Genomic DNA, 14,256 nt, shown 5'->3' with positions numbered 1-14,256 from the left:
AGAATGCTTAAATGGGCCATAGAGTTGAGCGAATATGGAATCGAATTCCAACCCAGGTTGTCCATGAAAGGCCAAGTGATGGCTGACTTTGTGCTGGAGTACTCCCGAAGGCCTATCCAGTGCAAGGAACCAAGTGAAAAAGAATGGTGGACTTTGCGGGTTGATGGAGCCTCTCGGTCATCAGGATTCGGAGTAGGGCTCCTGCTGCAATCCCCAACAGGATAACATCTGGAGCAAGCCATCCGACTGGGGTTCCCCGCCTCTAACAATGAAGCGGAGTATGAGGCCATCCTATCCGGATTGGACCTCGCCCTGGCTCTATCCGTCTCCAGGCTCCAGGTCTGTAGTGATTCCCAACTCATGGTAAGACACGTCCAGAAGGAATACGAAGCTAAGAATGAGCGCATGGCGCAATATCTTACTAAAGTAAGGGACACCTTACAACGGTTCATTGAATGGACGATCGAAAAAATTAAACGGACTGAAAATGGATGTGTCGACGCCCTGGCAGGCATAACTGCTTCCCTTCCCATCACATAAGCCATATTATTGCCTGTATATGTGCAAACCAACCCTTCCGTCGCGGAAGCCTTCACTTGCAATACCATTGAGGCAAACCAAGCAGACGGCCAAAAGTGGGCGGAAGACATTATAAGGTATCTCCGGACATGCACTCTACCCGAAGAACCCAAGTAGACACACAAGATCCGGATACAAGCCGCCTGTTTCACCCTGATCGGGGGGCACTTGTACAAACGGTCCTTTACAGGTCCCTATCTTAGATGCCTAAACCACTCAGAGGCCCTGTATGTATTAGCTGAATTGCATGAGGGGGTATGTGGGAACCATTCCGGCGGTTGATCTCTAGCGCACAGGGCCCATTTGCAAGGGTATTACTGGCCCACAATGAAAAAAGATGCGGCAGCCTATGTAAAAAAATGTGACAAGTGTCAAAGGCATGTCCCCATACCACATGTGCCGTTGGAGACGTTGAAACCAATTTTAGGCCCCTGGCCCTTCGTGTAGTGGGGCATGGACATAGTGGGACCCCTACCAGCCGCAGCCGCCCAGAAGAAGTTTCTACTCGTCACCACAGATTACTTCAGTGAATGGGTGGAAGCCAGAGCATACGCTAGCATCAAAGACAGGGATGTCACCAAGTTCATATGGAAGAACATCATTTGCCACTTTGGAATCCCCCAAACCGTTATAGTTGACAACGGTCCACAGTTTGATAGCAAAACATTCCAGAATTTATGTTCGGAACTAAACATCCGGAATTCATACTCCACACCGCGTTATCCTCAAAGTAATGGGCAAGCAGAGGCCACAAACAAGACCCTGATAACTGCCTCAAAGAAGAGACTCGAGCAAGCCAAAGGAAAGTGGGTGGAGGAGTTACCCGGCGTCCTGTGGGCTTATCGAACCACACCCGGACATCCGACAGGAAACACTCCCTTCGCCCTCGCATACAGTATGGACGCAGTCATTCCTACTGAAATAGGGCTACCCATTATCCGGACCGAGGCAGGACAACAGGATGATGCGAATGTGGAATTAGGGAGAAATTTGGACTTGGCAGATGAAACAAGAGAGACCGCATCCATCCGGATGGCTGACTATCAACAAAGGGCAGTTGCTCACTACAATCGCAAGGCAAGGGCCAGGAGTTTCAAAAGTGGAACGCTGGTCGTTAGGAAAGTTTTCAAAAACACTGCTGAGACAAGAGCAGGAAAGTTTCAAGCCAATTGGGAAGACCCCTATATAGTGTCCAAGACAAGTGAAAGTGGAGCCTATCATCTACAAAAGCTAGACGGAACCTCATTCCTCCGACCATGGAATGTATCTAATCTAAAGCAGTATTACCAATGAAAGAAAGATAGAAGTACAACCTGAATGAGTATGTTTTATTAATACTTGTGAAATTGTATACAAAAAGGTTCTCCGGACTACTAATACAGGGAGAAATCGCAGCAAAAATTACAAAAAGAAAAGCTCTCGTTGGGAAGGCTTGCGGCGCAGCTTTTCCTCCTCACCCGGGGGAATCGAAGGGACGTCCCGTTTGATACCATGCTTCTTCATGCAGCAACGGTAGCCGAAGAGATACATCTTGTCCACCTACTTCTGGTATTCTGTCTCGAGCTCGTCCCTTTGCGCGGCAAACTCAGCCTCCAATTCTTCTTTTTGCGCTAATAAGCGCAACTGCAAATCCTCTTTCTGTTTTTTCTCGATTGACACCTCTGTCCGGAGTTGTCTCACTTCCCCCCTTAACTGGGTCGTCTCACACTCCGCCTCATGCAAACGGGCTTCTATAGATTCCTCCCGACTCTTCGCCTCTGCTAGATTTATTCGGAGAGCCTTGTTGTTGTCTTGAGACCTCTTCAAAGCTTCGGCACTCGCTTCAAAGGCTCTCAGAGCAGCGGATAAGCTGGTTTCGGCATGCTCCAATCTCAAGCGCAGTTCATCTTCACTGTTCATGTGTTGGGAGACGAAAGCCTTCATATAATCGGCAGTCCGCAGCAGGTCTGAAAAAGGATCGCGTTGTTGAACCATGCCACAAATACCGCTCACCAGCTGTAGGAAAACCCACAACAAGTTCAATTACCAGCCATGTGAAAAACACACCAGTATGGCAAGAAAAATTAAGAGGAGTAAGCTATACCATTTCCGTCGCCTCAAACATTTTCACTGAAGGCAGAGCGACATCTGAGTCGGGTGGAATCTGTTTTAGCATCTCTCCCAACTCCACATAGCTGAAAGGACTAGCGACGATGTAAGTTGCATCATCAACTGGACTCCCCCCTGACGAGGCGTTATGGTGCGACTCCTCTCCTGGATTCGGGCCCCCATCGTTCACAGCCGGCTGGGTCTCTGCGGGCGAACCCTCATCCGGGACCGGCACCGAGTCGGTTGGGTTCTCTTCTGCCATCTCCGTCTCACTCCCTTCCGGATGATGCTCCTGGGCGGGTGAGCAGCTAACTTCAATGGTTTCCAGAAGACGATCCTGAAGCCGCCCGCTGATGCCGGACTTTAAACCGCGGGCCGGACGAGACCTCCCTACAGCCGTCCTCTACACCGGTACAAGGGCAAGGGGACTCGGTTCACAAAGGGGCGAACCCTGCCTTTCAGCCCCTGTTTTTTCCATTGAAGGTGCCGTAGGAGGCAACGTTTCAGCGCAAGAGGCCCCGGTTCATCCGCGTCCGAATGATGAGAGCCGGGCTGATACACTGAGGTTGCTTCCTCAGCTAGAAGCGCTAGCCGTTCAGCCGTTGGCATTGAAGGCCCCGATCCGTTTTGACACGGGACACGTACGGAGTCTCTTCAAACAGAGGGCAAGTCGGAGGGAACTGGAGATCTTATTACTATTCCCTTTATAGGAGCCAGAAATTTTATTACTACTCCCTTTGTGGGAGTTGGAGATTTTATTACAATTCCCTTTGTGGGAACCTTCTTCTTCCTTCCCGCTGGGGCGCCAACAAGAGGAAAGGGCGCGGAGCGTTTATCACCGGGAGCCTTCCGCAAAGCTCCTTCTTGCCTTCTTTCCTCCCGGTCGTTGAGAAGTGCTTGGCATGCCTGGGCGTCTTCCTCGCGCACCTCCGCGTAGAATGGGAGATCTTTGAGAACAAAGTGTTCTCCGGACATCACCTTTTTGGGCAGCCGCCTCGGGAATATGTTGAGTACGTACGGCTAGGGCTCTTGGGTAACTAAACGAAGATTCTGCGCGGAGAGAAGCGTCTCACAGCTCCTCTCATCCGCCGCAATCTCGAATAACCTGTTCAACCGGTCGAACGAAGCTTTTTCCACCCACTCTACCACCTTCCCCCTTCTATCCTTGCCTGCACCCAAAATAGTAAAGCATGTCAGCCATCTAATAATGCTAACCTAACTCACAACCGCGGGAGGACAGGGAGCAATTTATTCATACCTGGGGCCTTCAATGAATGGTTGGGAGCGAACTGCCTGTCCGGATGCATCGTCAAGCCCGCCCATAGGCCCTTGACCAACACGTGTCCTCTAGCGGCCCCCTTGGTCGAGTCAGGAAGGCCGGTCATAAACTGAAGGAATGGAAGGCTGGCGACAAAGCTGCAGATATCATTCTTCCCCTTCTTGATGGAGTAGATGAAAAGAACCTCCAGTAGTGAAAGGTCCAGGTTGAACAACATGCTCAGAATGCTGCACTCCATCAGCACCCAGACCATGTTAGGATGGATGTAGGTCAGGGGAATCTGGGTGAAGTGGAGAAATTCTTTGAACAACGATGGCAGGGGGAACCGGAGCCCAGCATTGAATTGCTCCTTGCTGAAGTAGATGGCGTTGTCCGGAGATTTCTCAGTGGACATGGCCTCTCCGTCCACAAGCTGAACGGACACACCATTCGGGATACAGAAGCGTTCACAAAACTCCCTCACGTTCAGCTTGTCCATGGACTTTTCTGCGTGGACTTCTCCGAACGCATCTTTGCCGCTCTGCCCGGCCGCGCTAGACGAAACAGCGTCCTTGTTCGCAGACATTTTTGAGAGTATGGTTGAAACGGAACCTGCATGGCAGAATGCCAATAGTAAAAACAAGGACCCGACCCCACAACCTTAACGACAAAAACGCTCAGAAAACCTAACATCACCAGCATACCAATCCCAACCCTTGACTCTACCCTAAAGAAGAATCGGTAGCTCACAAAAGGCGCAGGGGGGCAACAGAAACCCTAACGCACCCAAAAACACAATCAAAACCCTCCCGAAAAAGCCCTAGAAACCAATACCAACCCCCAGTCTCAAGTAGCTTGCTCAACAAGCCAGAAACAACCACAAAGCAAACACAACGAGGAGAAGGCAAGAATAGAGAACGTACCGAGCGTAAACTGGGAAAATGAAGATGAAGTCCGCGATACAGTCACCGTCACGACACGAGTATTGCTAGTAGAAACCCTAGAACCTCGTTTGCAGACGAAGATACGCAAAAGGCTGAAGAGAAAGCACTACTAGCAGAAAATGCAGAAGAAAAAATGCAAGAGTGAGAGGCTCGGTCTGCTATTTAAAGTGAGACAGCCCCTCGGTATTCTAACCGCTCAGCCGCGCAGTTATTGAAAAGACACGCTGCTTTGGAATTCCTAGAGATGGCGGCTCATCATAAAGGCTCTTCTTCCTCTTCGCCTCCGCGCAACACGTGGCCCAATGAGCAAAAAAAATAACCTCAGTTTCAAAAACAATTATTTTTAACCCGCCCATTCTTCCAGGGCAAAATCGGCAGGTTAAAAGGGGGCATTGTAGGGACCTCTCCCCCTGATGACACGTGGCACGCCTCGCTGTCCGGAGTAACTCCATCCGGACTCCCCCAAGAGGACACGTGGCGCGCTCCCCTATCTGGACTCTCTCAAGGAGAAGCACACGACACTCGCGTACACCAACACCCGGACGATAGCATATCCTATCCGGATATGTTATCCGGATCGTTGACTAAAGTAAGCATGCCTTGCTACATCACTCCGACAACCTCACATAGCCCACGTTCCGCCACCTGCAGAGCAAAAGGACAGGAATGATGGCAAGTCACCTCCCACGATCCCTGACAGCTGCCCGTATGGTGATGATGGCCCTGCCACTACCTAGAGGTATCATGACGAGTCAAAAAGTCTCCCCACCATTAAAGAGGGAGGCAGAGCTTCTGACACTATATATATGGACCTTCACACAAGGAAGAAGGTAAGCTTACTATACCTAGAAAAAGGCCAACTGCTTAATCTCTCGAGCCATGGCTGACAAAACCATCGGAGGGTATGTCCAGACACCCTGTTCGGACATCTTTTACAGGAACTATTGAACTAGAACTCAATCTTGGTTGAAAGCTTGCGTCTATTTGGCAGCTACGTGGATCATCGGGACGCAAGGCCTCAACACATGGCATTGCTCCTTCCTCCACCATCAACTCCTCCAGTTCATCCAAGCAAGAGAGTTTTAGGAATTCGAGATGAAGGAACCCCCCAGAAGAGCAAACCATTTTCTTTCCCACCTATGAATAGTGATATAACCTGAGAATTCTCAGGTTTGGCAACTTCTCTAGGGTCGCCATTGGATCTTTCTCCAGCTTGGACCATTGTAAGTCCAATTTGATAAGATTTGGAGGGTAAAATTCAATTCCATCAGGAAACTTCTAAAGTCTTCCTCCTAGGAACACTCTGTCTAAGTATGGATGGTGGGAGAAAGGGAGGAGTTCTGGGATGAATGCCTGTCCTTGATGAGCCATTAACTTCAATGTTCGAAGAGTGGTTAATTTCAAAAGAGACTAGAAAAACCTCTCCATCAGATGTTTCATTATATTTCCTCTTACTTCAAGCCTTCTAAGCTGTGTAAGTTTTCCTAAATCATCTTCTTCCAACCAACCACCTACCCTTAAAGCTAGCGTTTGGAGGTTCATCGGCTGGTGAACAACAAAAGGACCATTGAAGAGGATGCTCATCCTTAAATGGATTGAAACCATACCATCAAAACCATTTAGGTGTCTTAGTTGCTGCAATTTCCAAATTGTAGAAGGCAAGCTTTCAAGGCTACTACTTTTTGTTGGAATTAAGGGTATGGTAACAAAAGACTAACCCAAAAGACACAAACAAAGAACATAATAAATAAGAAGAAAAACTTATCAGTCGAGGCGTGACAAACACTGTCCTTGAAATAGATCCACCATCCTCGAAGATGAACTCGGTGCACTAGGGTACCAGTAGTCTACCTCTAGATCTCGCCTTGGGTGCACTCTGAAAGCGAGATGTGTACAACTTGGTTTTTGAATAAATTCCTCCAAATAGATGTATGAAAATACTCCCTAAAAAACTCGAATATTCTTTGGAAAAAATTGGGATAATAGATCAGAGAGGAGTGACTTGCTTTTGTAGGTCACTAGCACAGTTCCAAAAGGAATCTACTTGTAAATAGAAGATGACACAAAGTGGAAGGTGATTCTACTTATAAAATATGTACTTGTAATTATAAGATAACACAAAGTGGAAGGTGATTCTACTTATAAAAGGAATGAAACTCCACTTGCACAATCCCAATAGGACTCTTCCCAAAAATATAACACTATTAGATTAAAATAAAATAAAAATAATTCTCAATAGGACTATTCCCAAAAAATATGAGACTAATAGAATAAAATAAAATATAATAAAATAAATTAAAAAATAATTCCCAAAAATAAAAATAAAAATTATTTACACTCTTCCTACAATCCCCCATAAAGTGTAAACATAATTTTTTTAATTTTTTTTTAGGAAAAAAGAATCCAATGCATCAGTACTGGTGCATGAAGGTTATGAACCAGTCTTAGGATAAGTAAGTATTGAATCACGAAGCATGGTGAAAATAAATTTCTATGAACTAGTGTTTCTTGATGTAACTCAAGAGACTTTTATCCACATTGGTTTCTCAACTACATTACGAGCTGTACAAAACAGGTTGGTACAAATAGGTTATGTGTTCTGCCTGGATATTCATGAGAGCTCTAGAGAACCTGCCTAAGTTCTCATAAAAAACGACCCCACCTCCACTCTCATATAGGTGAATCCATCAAGTATGTTCTGCATTTAAATATACCATCCATAAGGAATATGGTATTCATTAAGAGTAAACACTCAACCTTAGTCAATGCAGAATATGCTCTATCTACACCATAGGGATGGACTCTCATACAATTAGAGTTGATAGAACACCTCAAGTCAATAAGTGATTTGTTATTACCCATATGAACCTACTTCATGGAATTTCCATTCTAATAGGTTGGGTTACCACCACTCTTGACTTCTGTAATAGGCATAAGCCTCATCCCCCTCGATATTTCTTCCACTAGTTTCTTATTTAGTGGTTTGGTCAAATGATTGACCAAATTCAACTCTGACATCACAAATTCTAAGGATATAACCCATGTTTCAAGCAGCTGCCGCACAATATTGTGCCTTAGGCATATATGCTTGTTCTTCCCATTAAATATTTTACTTTTAGCCTTAGCAATTGCAGCTTGGCTATCACAACGCATAGACACAGACGGGGTTGGTCTTGTCCATAAAGGGATATTTGTTAAGAGGTTTCTAAGCCACTCAGCCTCAGAACTTGTCTTTTCTAAGGCAATAAACTCAGTCTCCATAGTAGACCAAGTGATGCTAGTTTGCTTGGCAGACTTCCAAGAAGCTTCACTTCTACCAAGGATGAAAACATATCCATTAGTGAATTTCATTTCATCTGAATCTGAGATCCAATTTGCATCACTAAATCCTTCAAGGACACTTGAAAATCCACTAAAGCACAAACCATAGTTAATGGTGCCTCTCAAATACTTAAGGACTCTAAGAACAGCAGTCCAATGGTCCTGATTAGGACTTTGGGTGTACCGACTCAATCTACCTACTGCATAAGCAATGTCAGGTCTAATACAGTTCATTAAGTACATTAGGCTCCCTATGATTTGAGCATACTCTATTTGGGCAACATTATGTTCTCTATTTTTCTTCAGCTGTGAGTTGGGATCATAAGAAGTTGACATTGGTTTACAATCAAAGTGTTCAAACTTCCTTAGGATCTTCTCAACATAATGCTCTTGAGAAAGTTTAAGCCTGTTAGGTGTTCTAGTTATTTTAATTCATAGAATCATCTCTGCCTCTCCTAGGTCTTTCATATCAAATTTAGAACCTAGGAATTTCTTGGTCTCACACACAACCTCTAGGTTAGTTCCAAATATCAGCATGTCATCAACATAAAGGCAGGTGACTACATATGTGTTATCCTCATACTTGATGTAGATACACTTATCAACATCATTAATGGAATATCCATTAGTTACTAACACATGATCAAACTTGTTGTGCCACTGTTTAAGAGCTTGTTTTAACCTATATAGTGATTTAACCAATTTACACACATTTTTCTCTTTCCCTGGAAGAACACAACCCTCAAGTTGATCCATATAAATTTCTTGTAAGGTATTCTATATTGAATATGACATATGGATAAGATAACTTCCCCCCACAAGTTCAAGGGTGCTCCTGAACTTACCAACATTGCATCAAAGGTTTTAGGTCAGTCAAAATGTGTCCCAAGTTCACTATATCAATTGTAGAAAAAACCATTTGTTGTCATCTCTTAAAGAATGTCTCATTGAAGGGGTCAATTTTAGAGGTGTCAGGACGGGTGTGAACTAGGGAAGCTTCCATTTAGATATATTTCAAGATTGTTGGAATTTAGGGTATGGAAACAAAAGACTAGCCCAAAAGACACAAACCAATAACAGAATAAATAAGAAAAAAAACTTATCGACTGAGGCATGACAAACACTGTCCTTGAAATAGATTCACCCTCCTTGAAGACGAACTCGGTGCACTAGGGTACCAGTGGTTTACCTCTAGGATTCAACAGCCAGATCTCGCCTTGGGTGCACTCTAAAAGCGAGATGTGTACAACTTGGGTTTTGAATAAATTCCTCCAAATAAATGTATGAAAATATTTTCTGAAAAAAATTGGGATAATAGATGAGAGAGGGGTGACCTGCTTTTATAGGCCACTAACACAGTCCCAAAATGAATCTACTTGTAATTAGAATATGACACAAAGTGGAAGGTGATTCTACTTATAAAATATGTACTTGTAATTAGAATATGACACAAAGTGGAATGTGATTCTACTTATAAAAGAAATGAAACTCCACTTGCACAACCCCAATAAGACTCTTCCCAAAAATATAACACTAATAAAATAAAATAAAATAAAAATAATTCTCAATAAAACTCTTCCCAAAAAATATAAGACTAATAGAATAAAATATAATATAATAAAATAAATTAAAAAATAATCCCCAAAAATAAAAATAGAAATTATTTACACTTTTTAGGTCTAGGGTTTGGAGATTAGCAAGCCTACCTATGGATGATGGGATCTTTGTTATCTGAGTATGCCTTAAGCACAAGTATTTCAAGTGAATGGGTTTCCCCACATCCTATGGGAGTGTATGAATGGTGGCCACCCCCTGTAAGTCCAATACTGTTAGCAAATTGATACCTGCTTATAAACATCTCCAACTTTTTTCTTCAAGGCTTTCAGAAAAACAAATCAAAGATCTAAGGCGTGGACAGTGCGAGTGTAGAGAAATGTTGTTCTTGACGAGACATTTATGAATAGTAAGCCAACATACGGTGTTAGGGGACATAAAGTTCATATTTTCACATACCTAAAAAAACATAGCATATTTTCACTCCTCCATCTAACCTCTTCCTGCCTAGTTGAATCATGTTTCTGTGGATCAGTTCCTCTCAGTAATCTTCAGCTATGTCTTCCATAGTTGCTTCTCCCTTTCTTTGTATAAACCCCTCTACAATCCATAAGAGGGTCAACCTCTTCGCTTGGATTTCTAAGTACTCAAGAAACAGACCACAGTACAGAAAACACGACTTCAAGTAATAAGGCAAGTCATTGTAACTTAAAGCAAGAATTCCCAAACATGAATGAGAACCTTTATTTAGGTTCCAATTGACACTATCAAGTACTTTCCGCCATGAGTGTTGCGTTTTCTCTTTCCTTGATAAAAGGCCCCTAACACCACAATTGCCAGGGGCAAGCCTCTGCATTTCGCTAGTATTTTCTTTCCCAATTCCTCTAACTCTAGAGGGCAAATAGTAGTTATTTTTCCTGTCGGAAAGATTTTCTTGAGAAAGAACTCCCAACTCTCCATTTCATTCAGAAATCGGCGTTCATGAGGAGTGGTGAAAGGATCAGCATGCAAGGCAATTTCCTTGTTACAAGTCGTGATAACCACTTTGCTCTCATTCATCAAGTTAGGAAACTATAAGCACAGTCTATCTCAAGCTTCAATATTCCATATATCATCCACAACTATCAAGTACCTCTTGTTCCTCAAGTAATTAGAGAGCTTCCTTCCCTATTCACTCTCATCCATTTTACTCTTTTGCTTATCAGAGATACCTATAACAGAGGTGGCGATTACGAGCAAAAGCTCTCTGATTGTGAATTCTTGAGATACATAAACCCCGACACGACAATCAATGTATTGCTTAACATCACCACGATTATAAACTTTTCTAGCAAGAGTGGTCTTGCCTAGACCACCCATCCCCACAATGGACACCACCGATCTCTTCATATCTCCCTCAACGAGCATTTACTTCAGGCTTTCCACTTCATCTTTGTGACATCCCACATCGGATAAGGGAGAAAGTTCCTGACGCTATATAAGTATAGATTTCTCTTAACCCTGTAAACGTGTTTTAAAGCCTTAAGGGTCCATTTGGGTCCAAAGTGGATAATATCTACACGATTGGGAATAAGTAGTTGCAAATGGTATCAAAGTCGATCTTCGACCTCGATGTGGGGGTTTGTTTAGCCTCGTAGAGGTGTGTTTGACCCCGCAATCCTGTGAGACACAACGAGAACGTTGTGTCTGCATGAGGAGGGTGTTTGTGACATCCTACATCATATAAGAGGAAAAGTTTCTAGCGCTATATAAGTATGAACTTCTCATAACCTTGTAGACACGTTTTAAAGCCGTGAGGGTCTTTTTGGGTTCAAAACGGACAATATCTACACGGTTGGGAGTGAGCTATTACAAATGGTATTAGAGTCGATCCCTAACCTTAGTGTGGGGGTTTGTTTGGCCCCATAAAAGTGTTCGTCTGTTTGGCTTCGCAATCCCGTTGGATACAACAAGAACGTTGTGTCTGCATGGGGGGGTGTTTGTGACATCCCACATCAGATAGGGGGGAAAGTTCCTAGCGCTATATAAGTATAGACTTCTATTAACCTTATAGACGCGTTTTAAAGCTGTGAGGGCCCATTTGGGTCCAAAACGGACAATATCTACACGATTGGGAGTAGGTCATTACAAATGGTATCAGAGTCGATATCTGACCTCGATGTGGGGGTTTGTTTGGTCCCGTAGGGGTGTTCGTCTATTTGACCCAGTAATTCTGTGGGTCACAACGAGGACGTTGTGTTTGGATGGTGAGATGTTTGTGGCATCCCACATCGAATAAGGGGGAAAGTTTTTGGCGCTATATAAGTATGGACTTCTCTTAACCCTATAGACGTGTTTTAAAGTAGTGAGAGCTCATTTGGGTCCAAAGTGGACAATATCTACACGGTTGGGAGCAGGTCATTACAAATGGTATTAGAGCAGATCTTTGATCTCGATGTGGAGGTTTGTTTGGCCCCGTAGGGGTGTTCTTCTGTTTGGCCCTATAATCCTGTGGGATTCAACGAGGGCGTTGTGTCTACATGGGAGGGGGGGTTTGTGACATCCCACATTGGATAAAAGGAAAAGTTCTTGGTGCTATATAAGTATGAGTTCCTCATAACCTTATAGACGTGTTTTAAAGTCGTAAGGGCCTCTTTGGGTCCAAAGCGAACAATGTTTATACAGTTGAGAGCGGGTCATTACAAAAGGTATCAGAGTTGATCCCCGACCTTGGTGTGGGGGCTTGTTTGGCCACGTAATGGTGTTCGTTTGTTTGGCCCCGCAATCCTATGGGACACAACAAGGACGTTGTGTCTGCATTGAAAGTGTTTGTGACATCCCACATCAGATAGGAGGGAAAGTTCCTAGCGCAATATCTATATGGTTGGGAGTGGGCCGTTACAAATGGTATCAGAGCCAATCTCCGACCCCAATGTGGGGATTTGTTTAGCCTCGTAAAGGGTGTTTGTCTGTTTAACCCCGCAATCCCATGGGACACAACAATGAGGACATTATGTCTGCATAGGGAATGTTTGTGATGTCCCACATCAAATAGGAAAGAAGGTTCCTGACGCTATATATGTAGAGGCTCCTCTTAATCAAGTAGACGTGTTTTAAAGCCGTGCGGGCCTCTTTGGTCCAAAACGGACAATATCTATACGATTGGGAGCGGGCCATTACAATCTTTGACCCCTACCACATCACTTCTTCAACGGTGGGAAGCCTTTTCTCCTTCCTCTGCATCACCTCATAGGAAGAGCTTGAAGCATATGATGTCCTAAGATTTTCAATAGCATACCTCGATTTATTCACAGAAATCTTCTCAATCTTGATATCGATCTCTCTGATGTGAGCCTCAAGCTCCTGGACAGGTGGTAACCTGTCAGCCAAGCTGATGCATGAGGGTAAAAACCTGAGGAACTTGAGATAATTAAGCCTCTGCCGCTGCTGGCGATCCACCTTGATGATGAACTCATCGATGATATCTTCGGCATCATAGGTCACATCTTTAATCTGATTCACCCAGAGTTTGAGTCTCTCATCGTATGCGCTTTTTGCATCCGCATCTTTGAGACAAAGGCGCATCCATTCCAGCTCGTTGCTCAGCAGCTTTACCTGCCCTTCTCCTTCCAGTAGGGATGCTTCATGTGATACCAGATTGCTTAATTTTTCCAGGAAAAATGTAACAATGCTCTCTGCCATTTTTGGTCGCTGGTGTTCCTCCAATAACAAGAGGACCTTTTTTTCCTTTTTGGTCTAGCTGCGTTCTCAGTTTCCGGGTGATTTCATTTGGGCACAAGAGAATGGGTGAACATCAAAATGGTTGACTTATGATTCATACAACTGAGTTTCGTGCATCTTCAATTGCAGACGGACAAGGTTAGATGGAGTTTGACCAGAATTCTTTTACAGTTACATTTCATTGAATTTCTTTTTGTAGACTCATGAATACGAACATTATCATCTTGATTTGACAATTGTAGGAGTCAATAGGCTTTTGGTTTCTTTTTAATATATATATTAAATAAACTCAAAAAGGGTTATTCAGTTCTCAAAAAATGGTTCTTCGAAACCATTCACAATTGTTTCTTAAAAAAAAAAATATTATTTCAATACTGAAATTTGAAAATAATTGTCTCATTTATCTTCTACGAATATATACAATACAAAAGCTTTGAGAGTATCTTCCATCTACATCAATAGTTGTCAAATTGGTTTTTTTACTTTACAAAATAAAAGATTGTTTTAAAAATATTAAAATATTAGTTTTAAAAACAGAAGACAACAAAAATGAATTAGCAGAGCTTCAAAAATATTTTAATGGAAAGAAACAAAACAATGCAGAGATTCCTGCCTGCATAAGAATTCGCTTGAATTCTTATTAACACGCTTTACGTCATCCTTGTTTGGGTAATTCTTATTAACACGCTTGAATGTTTGAATCTATGTTGTAATCAAAATTCTACACTTTTAAAATTATTTTGCTTTCATGATGCTTTACAACAAACAGATATTAAGGTATGACCGAAGGAA

This window comes from Vitis riparia, chromosome 15 (genome assembly GCF_004353265.1).
Source record: "Vitis riparia cultivar Riparia Gloire de Montpellier isolate 1030 chromosome 15, EGFV_Vit.rip_1.0, whole genome shotgun sequence".
NCBI classification, from domain to species: Eukaryota; Viridiplantae; Streptophyta; class Magnoliopsida; order Vitales; family Vitaceae; genus Vitis; species Vitis riparia.
Note: the sequence above shows the minus strand (reverse complement) of the source record.